Here is a 9575-nt window from a genome sequence, read left to right on the forward strand (position 1 = left end):
AAGTATTGTGACATAATGTGTAATAACCGCCCATAATGCAATAAATATCGATATAAAAGCATGATGCAAAATGGACGCATCAACTCCCCCAAGCTTAGACCTCGCTTGTCCTCAAGCGGAAGCCGATGACGATAAATATGTCCACATGTTTAGAGGTAGAGGTGTCGATAAAATAAAATACGGACATGAGGGCATCATGATTAATCTTATAACAGCAACATATATGGATATTGTCATATGATTTCTTATGCTCAAGTAATAATCTATTCACAATGCAAAGTATGAATCAGAAACTTTATTGAGAACTAACGAACTATAATCTCAGTCACTGAAGCAATTGCAATTTATCATAACATCAGAAAGAGTCTATGTCAGAGCTTTGTAGCAAGTCCACATACTCAACTATCATTTAGTCTTTCACAATTGCTAACACTCATGCAATACTTGTGGTTACGGAATTTTAATCGGACACAGAGAAAGATAGGGGCTTATAGTTTCGCCTCCCAACCTTTTACCTCAAGGGTAATGTCAACAATAATAGCTCATGCTCACTTACATCCAATTAGATATATATATATATATATATATATATATATATATCAGGATCTTTCCAACACACTGTGCTTGCCAAAGGATAAAATATAAAAAGGAAAGGTGAAGATCACCATGACTCTTGCATAAGGTAGAAGATAATAGTAAAACATAGTCCCTTCACAGAGGGAAACAGAGGTTGCCATGCGCTTTCAGAGTTGGATGCACAAAATCTTAATGCGAAAGAACGTCACTTTATATTGCCACTTGTGATATAGACCTTTATTATGCAGTCCGTCGCTTTTATTTCTTCCACATCACAAGATCGTATAAAGCTTATTTCCTCCACACCAACCAATCATACATATTTAAAGAGCAATTTTTATTGCTTGCACCGATGACAACTTACTTGAAGGATCTTACTCAATCCATAGGTAGGTATGGTGGACTCTTATGGCAAAACTGGGTTTAAGGGTATTTGGAAGCACAAGTAGTATCTCTACTTGGTGCAAAGAATTTGGCTAGCATGAGGGGGAAAGGCAAGCTCAACATGTTGGATGATCCATGACAATATACTTTATTTCAGATATAAGAAAACATAACTCATTACATTGTCTTCCTTGTCCAACATCAACTCTTTAGCATGTCATATTTTAATGATTGCTCACAATCATAAAAGATGTCCAAGATAGTATATTTATATGTGAAACCTCTCTTTCTTTATTACTTCCTATTAATTGCAGCGATGACCAAAGCTATGTTTGTCAACTCTCAACAACTTTTAATCATCATACTCCTTATATGTGAAGTCATTACTCTCCATAAGATCAATATGATCTCTTTTTATTTCTTTTTATTCTTTCTTTTTCTTTTATTCACTCAAGATCATGGCAAAATAATCAAGCCCTTGACTCAACACTAATCTTTATTATATAGCTCACGGACTCGATTACATAGAGGGATCATAAAGCAAAACTCAAAACTAGATCATACCAAAACTTTATTCTACTAGATCAAGATACTACTAAAAGGATTGAATTAAGAAAAAGGTAAAGATAGGAGTGTGATGGTGATACGATACCGGAGCACCTCCCCCAAGCTTGGCAGTTGCCAAGGGGAGTGCCCATACCCATGTGATTATATCTCCTTTGTTGGTGAAGAAGTTGTTGATGATGTAGGCTTGTCGTCCATCTTCCAAGGCATAGGCTCACCATCATAGAAGGATGATCGAGTCTCCGGGATCCTTAAATCTGCAACCAAACTCATACTCTTGAATCTATATTCATACTCACAGTTTTGGTTTTGCAGGTCATAGATTTGGGCTTGGAGGTGCTCGATTTTCTCGTGAAGCTTCAAGATGGCCTCCCCAATGTCCTTGGCATCCAGCTTGTGGTTGTTGGTGAACTCCGCAATCATCATGTGATTGGAGTCAAGTCCACGCTCCACCATCTCCTGGCACTTGAAAACTTGTTGCTCCATTGCCTCGAGCCTCGCCTCCACGCTTCCGGTCCTTCGTGGTCCCTCAACATCGCGGATGTGCAGCACCCCCTCACGCATCTCAATGGTTTGAGGGTGTTGCAGCACCTCCGCGAGGTAGGGGTTGATGACCTTCTCGAAGAACTTGTCCTTGGGGGCACTTGGAGACGTCATGATGATTTAGATCTGTCAGAAAAACAGCTCAAACAAGAACAAAGGACAATTGCGTGATACAGGAGTCAAAACCTTCGGGAGATTATATAATGAATTTTTACCGACCAAAATACGTAACGTGCAAGAAAACGGAGTCCGGAGAGCACACGAGGTGCCCACGAGGCAGGGGGCGCGCCGAAGGGGGTAGGGCGCACCCTCCACCCTCGTGGAGCCCTCGTGTCCTTCCCGGACTTCTTCTTATTTTTCTATTTTTCTAAATATTCCAAAACGGAGAAAAATTGCCTTTAGAACTGTTTTGGAGTCGGTTTACTTACCGTACCACATACCTATTCCTTTTCGAAGTCTGAAACGTTCCGGAAAGTGTCCCTTATGTATTCCTCCGGGGTCACAGTTTCAATAACATTGGTTTCAACATTTATAGGATTACCTGAGATATAATGTTTGATTCTTTGACCGTTCACCACCTTCGGATTTGTGCCCTCGAAGTTGTTGATTTTTATGGCACCGGAACGATAGACCTCCTCGATAACGTAAGGACCTTCCCATTTAGAGAGAAGTTTCCCTGCAAAAAATCTTAAACGAGAGTTGTATAGCAATACATAATCACCTACATTAAACTCACGCTTTTGTATTCTTTTGTCATGCCATCTTTTAACTTTTTCTTTAAACAACTTGGCATTCTCATAGGCTTGGGTTCTCCATTCATCAAGTGAGCTAATGTCAAATAACCTCTTCTCACCGGCAAGTTTGAAATCATAATTGAGCTCTTTAATAGCCCAATATGCCTTATGTTCTAGTTCGAGAGGTAAGTGACATGCTTTTCCATAAACCATTTTATACGGAGACATACCCATAGGATTTTTATATGCAGTTCTATAGGCCCATAATGCATCATCCAGTTTCTTGGACCAATTCTTTCTAGATCTATTAACAGTCTTTTGCAAAATTAATTTGAGCTCTCTATTACTCAATTCTACTTGACCACTAGACTGTGGGTGATAAGGAGATGCAATTCTATGATTAACATCATACTTAGCAAGCATTTTACGAAAAGCACCATGAATAAAATGTGAACCACCATCAGTCATTAAATATCTAGGGACTCCAAACCTCGGGAAAATAACTTCTTTAAGCATCTTAATAGAGGTGTTATGATCAGCACTACTAGTTGGAATAGCTTCTACCCACTTAGTAACGTAATCAACAACAACTAAAATATGTGTATATCCATTAGAGGCAGGAAACGGTCCCATATAATCGAAGCCCCAAACATCGAATGGTTCAATAACAAGTGAATAATTCATATTCATTTCTTGACGTCTACTAATATTACCAATTCTTTGACATTCATCACAAGATAGGACAAACTTACGGGCATCCTTGAAGAGAGTAGGCCAATAAAAATCGGATTGATATACCTTATGTGCAGTTCTATCTCCAGCATGGTGTCCTCCATAAGCCTCAGAGTGACACTTGCGTAGGATCTGTTCCTGTTCATGCTCAGGTACACAACGTCTAATAACACCATCTACTCCTTTTTTATAAAGATGTGGGTCTTCCCAAAAGTAATGTCTCAAATCATAGAAAAAGTTTTTCTTTTGCTGGTATGTGAAACTAGGTGGTACAAATTTAGCAACAATGTAATTAGCATAATCAACATACCATGGAGCAGTACGAGAAGCATTTATGACATTTAGTTGTTCATCAGGAAAGCTATCATCAATAGGTAGTGGGTCATCAAGAACATTTTCTAACCTAGACAAGTTGTCTGCAATGGGGTTCTCAGCTCCCTTTCTATCAATAATATGCAAATCAAATTCATGTAGCAGGAGAACCCATCTAATAAGTCTAGGTTTAGCATCTTTCTTTTCCATAAGATATTTAATAGCAGCATGATCCGTGTGAATAGTTACTTTAGAATCAACAATATAAGGTCTGAACTTATCACAAGCAAATACAACTGCTAAGAATTCTTTTTCAGTAGTAGCATAATTTCTCTGAGCATTGTCTAGAGTTTTACTAGCATATTGAATAACATTTAATTTCTTATCAACTCTTTGCCCTAGAACAGCACCTACAGCATAATCACTAGCATCACACATAATTTCAAAAGGTAAATTCCAATCAGGTGGCTGAACAATAGGTGCAGAAATCAATGCTTTCTTAAGTATTTCAAATGCTTCTACACAATCATCATCAAAGACAAATGGTATATCTTTTTGTAATAAATTAGTCAGAGGCCGAGAAATTTTTGAGAAGTCCTTAATGAACCTCCTATAAAAACCGGCATGACCAAGGAAACTTCTTATACCTTTGATGTCCTTGGGACATGGCATCTTCCCAATAGCATCAACTTTGGCTTTATCAACTTCAATACCTCTTTCAGAAATTTTATGCCCCAAGTCAATACCTTCATTAACCATAAAGTGGCACTTCTCCCAGTTCAAGACAAGATTAGTTTCTTCACATCTCTGCAAAACTCGATCAAGGTTGCTCGAGCAATCATCAAAAGAGGATCCATAAACGGAGAAATCATCCATGAAAACCTCACAAATCTTTTCACAAAAGTCAGAGAATATAGCCATCATGCATCTTTGAAAGGTAGCAGGTGCATTACATAAACCAAAAGGCATACGTCTATAAGCAAAAGTACCGAAAGGGCAAGTAAAAGTGGTCTTTGATTGATCATCAGCTGACATAGGTATTTGAGAGAAACCAGAGTAACCATCTAGAAAGCAAAAATGTGTATGTTTGAATAATCTTTCTAGCATTTGATCAATAAAAGGTATGGGGTAATGTTCTTTTTCAGTAGCTTTATTTAATTTGCGGAAATCAATTACCATCCTATAACCTGTAATAATTCTTTGCGGGATCAACTCATCTTTATCATTAGGAACGACGTTAATACCTCCCTTTTTAGGGACACAATGGACAGGACTTACCCACTGACTATCGGCAACGGGATAAATAATACCTGCCTCAAGAAGCTTTAGTATTTCCTTTCTTACCACTTCTTTCATCTTAGGATTCAGCCGTCGTTGGTGATCATGAACTGATTTGGCATCTTTCTCCAAATTTATTTTGTGTTGGCATAGAGTGGGACTAATGCCCTTAAGATCATCAAGAGTATATCCAATAGCAGTGCGGTGCTTCTTTAGAGTTTTCAATAATCTCTCTTCTTCATGCTTTGAAAGGTTAGCACTAATAATAACATGATATATCTTTTTCTCATCAAGGTAAGCATATTTAAGAGTACCAGGTAACGGTTTAAGCTCAAATACGGGATCACCCTTGGGTGGAGGAGGATCCCCTAGGATTTCAACAGGCAAATTGTGTTTCAGGATGGGTTCCTGTTTAAAAAATACTTCATCTATTTCCCTTCTTTCATTCATAAACATATCATTTTCATGGTCTAGCAAATATTGTTCTAAAGGATCATTAGGAGGTACGGCAATAGAAGCAAGACCAATAATTTCATCTTTACTAGGCAGTTCCTCTTCACGGTGTTGTCTACGAAATTTAGAGAAATTAAAATCATGAGACATATCACCTAAACCAATAATAACAACATCCTTTTCGCAGTCTATCCTAGCATTAACAGTGTTCAAGAAGGGTCTACCAAATATAATGGGAGAAAAGCTATCTTGTGGGGAACCAAGAACAAGAAAATCAACAGGATATTTAGTTTTCCCACACAAGACTTCAACATCTCTAACAATTCCCATGGGTGAAATAGTATCTCTATTGGCAAGTTTAATTGTGACATCAATATCTTCTAACTCAGTAGGTGCAATATCATGCATAATTTCTTTGTATAAGTCAATAGGTATTGCACTAGCACTAGCACCCATATCACACAAGCCATGATAACAATGATCTCCTACTTTAACAGAAATAACAGGCATGCCTACCACAGGTCTATGTTTATCTTTAGCACAAGGTTAGGCAATTCTAGCAGTTTCATTACAGAAATGAATAACATGCCCATCAATATTATCAGCCAAGAGATCTTTAACAATAGCAATATTAGGTTCAACTTTAACTTCCTCAGGAGGTGTATAAGTTCTAATATTGCTTTTACGAACCACAGTTGAAGCTTTAGCATGATCCTTTATTCTAACAGGGAAAGGTGGTTTCTCAATATAAGCAGTAGGAACAATAGGATCATTATAAGTGATAGTCTTTTCTTCAACTTTAATAGGTGCAGCTACTTTTACTTCTATGGGAGGATGATATTTAAACCACTTCTCCTTAGGGAGATCAACATGAGTAGCAAAAGATTCACAAAAGGAAGCTACTATCTCAGAGTCAAGTCCATATTTAGTGCTAAACTTACGGAAAACATCGGTATCTATAAAAGATTTAACACAATCAAACTTAGGTGTCATACCTGACTCCTTACCTTCGTCGAGATCCCAATCTTCAGAGTTGCGTTTAATTCTTTCCAATAAATCCCATTTGAATTCAATAGTCTTCATCATAAAAGAGCCAGCACAAGAAGTATCGAGCATGGTGCGATTGTTATCAGAAAGCCGAGCATAAATTTTTGAATAATTATTTCTCTTGGGAGCTCATGATTGGGGCATGAATATAACATTGATTTAAGCCTCCCCCAAGCTTGAGCGATTCTTTCTCCTTCGCGAGGCCAAAAATTATATATATAATTGCGATCACGATGAACAAGATGCATAGGATAAAACTTCTGATGAAATTCCAATTTCAATCGTTTGTAGTTCCATGATCCCATATCATCACATAGCCTATACCATGTCAATGCATCTCCCTTCAAAGATGAAGGGAAGACCTTCTTATTAATAACATCATTGGGCACACCTGCAAGCTTAAATAATCCACACACTTCATCCACATATATTAGGTGCTAATCAGGATGTAATGTTCCATCTCCTGCAAAAGGATTAGCTAGCAGTTTTTCTAACATACCCGAAGGAATTTCAAAGTAGGCATTTTCATTTTCAGTAGGTTCGGTAGGTTGAGGAGCAACTCTTTGCTCTACTGGTCGGGGTGAAGATACCCCGAACAAGCCCCTCAGAGGATTACTTTCCATAGTAACAAGTGACAGTAAATTTCAGCACACTATATAAATTTTTCCTTACCAATTTCCACCTACCAAAGGCGCTTCACTCCCCGGCAACGGCGCCAGAAAAGAGTCTTGATGACCCACAAGTATAGGGGATCTATCGTAGTCCTTTCAATAAGTAAGAGTGTCGAACCCAGCGAGGAGCAGAAGGAAATGATAAGCGGTTTTCAGCAAGGTATTCTCCGCAAGCACTGAAATTATAGGTAACAGATAGTTTTGTGATAGAATAATTTGTAACGAGCAACAAGTACCAAAAGTAAATAAAGTGCAGCAAGGTGGCCCAATCCTTTTTGTAGCAAAGGACAAGCCTGGACAAACTCTTATATAGAGAAAAGCGCTCCGGAGGACACATGGGAATTATCGTCAAGCTAGTTTTCATCACGTTCATATGATTCGCGTTCGGTACTTTGATAATTTGACATGTGGGTGGACCGGTGCTTGGGTGCTGTCCTTACTTGGACAAGCATCCCACTTATGATTAACCCCTATTGCAAGCATCCGCAACTACAAAAGAAGTATTAAGGTAAACCTAACCATAGCATGAAACATATGGATCCAAATCAGCCCCTTACGAAGCAACGCATAAACTAGGGTTTAAGCTTCTGTCACTCTAGCAACCCATCATCTACTTATTACTTCCCAATGCCTTCCTCTAGGCCCAAATAATGGTGAAGTGTCATGTAGTCGACGTTCACATAACACCACTAGAGGAGAGACAACATACATCTCATCAAAATATCGAACGAATACCAAATTCACATGACTACTAATAGCAAGACTTCTCCCATGTCCTCAGGAACAAACATAACTACTCACAAAGCATATTCATGTTCATAATCAGAGGAGTATTAATATGCATATAGGATCTGAACATATGATCTTCCACCAAATAAACCAACTAGCATCAACTACAAGGAGTAATCAACACTACTAGCAACCTACAGGTACCAATCCCAGACTTAGAGACAAGAATTGGATACAAGAGATGAACTAGGGTTTGAGAGGAGATGGTGCTGGTGAAGATGTTGATGGAGATTGGCCCCCTCCCGATGAAAGGAGCGTTGGTGATGACGATGGCGATGATTTCCCCCTCCCGGAGGGAAGTGTCCCTGGCAGAACAGCTCTGCCGGAGCCCTAGATTGGTTCCGCCAAGGTTCTGCCTCGTGGCGGCGGAGTCTCGTCCCGAAAGCTTGCTTATAATTTTTCTTCGGACGAAAGACTTCATATAGCAGAAGATGGGCCCCGGAGGGCAAACAGGGGGCCCACGAGGCAGGGGGCGCGCCCAGGGGGGTAGGGCGCACCCCCACCCTCGTGGCCAGGGTGTGGGCCCCCTCTGGTATTTCTTTCGCTCAGTATTTTTTATTATTTCCAAAAATAACTTTCGTGGAGTTTTAGGACCTTTGGAGTTGTGCAGAATAGGTCTCTAATATTTGCTCCTTTTTCAGCCCAGAATTCCAGCTGCCGGCATTCTCCCTCCTTATGTAAACCTTGTAAAATAAGAGAGAATAGGTATAAGTATTGTGACATAATGTGTAATAACAGCCCATAATGCAATAAATATCGATATAAAAGCATGATGCAAAATGGACGTATCAGCGGTTCCCAAACAGAATGGTAAAATTTATACTCCCCCACCACCAACAAGCACACTCTATGGCTGGTCCTAAACAACGGGTACCGTCCAACTAACAACAATCCTGGGGGAGTTTTGTTTTCAATTATTTTGATTTGATTTTGCTTAAAGCATGGGACTGGGCATCCCGGTGACCAGCCATTTTCTCGTGAGTGAGGAGCGGAGTCCACTCCTCTTGAGAATAACCCGCTTAGCATGGAAGATACAGACAACCCTAGTTGATACATGAGCTATTCGAGCATACAAAACAGAATTTCATTTGAAGGTTTGGAGTTTGGCACATACAAATTTACTTGGAACGACAGGTAGATACCGCATATAGGAAGGTATAGTGGACTCATATGGAATAACTTTGGGGTTTAAGGGATTGGATGCACAAGAAGTATTCCTGCTTAGTACAAGTGATGGCTAGCAAAAGACTGGGGAGCGACCAACTAGAGAGCGACAATAGTCATGAACATGCATTAAAATTAATAAACATTGAGTGCAAGCTTGAGTAGGATATAATCCACCATGAACATAAATATCGTGAAGGCTATGTTGATTTTGTTTCAACTACATGTGTGAACATGTGCCAAGTCAAGTCACTTGAATCGTTCAAAGGAGGATACCACCCTATCATACCACATCACAACCATTTTAATAGCATGTTGGCATGCAAGG

Source organism: Triticum aestivum, chromosome 7D (assembly GCF_018294505.1).
Source record: "Triticum aestivum cultivar Chinese Spring chromosome 7D, IWGSC CS RefSeq v2.1, whole genome shotgun sequence".
In the NCBI taxonomy this organism is placed as follows: Eukaryota; Viridiplantae; Streptophyta; class Magnoliopsida; order Poales; family Poaceae; genus Triticum; species Triticum aestivum.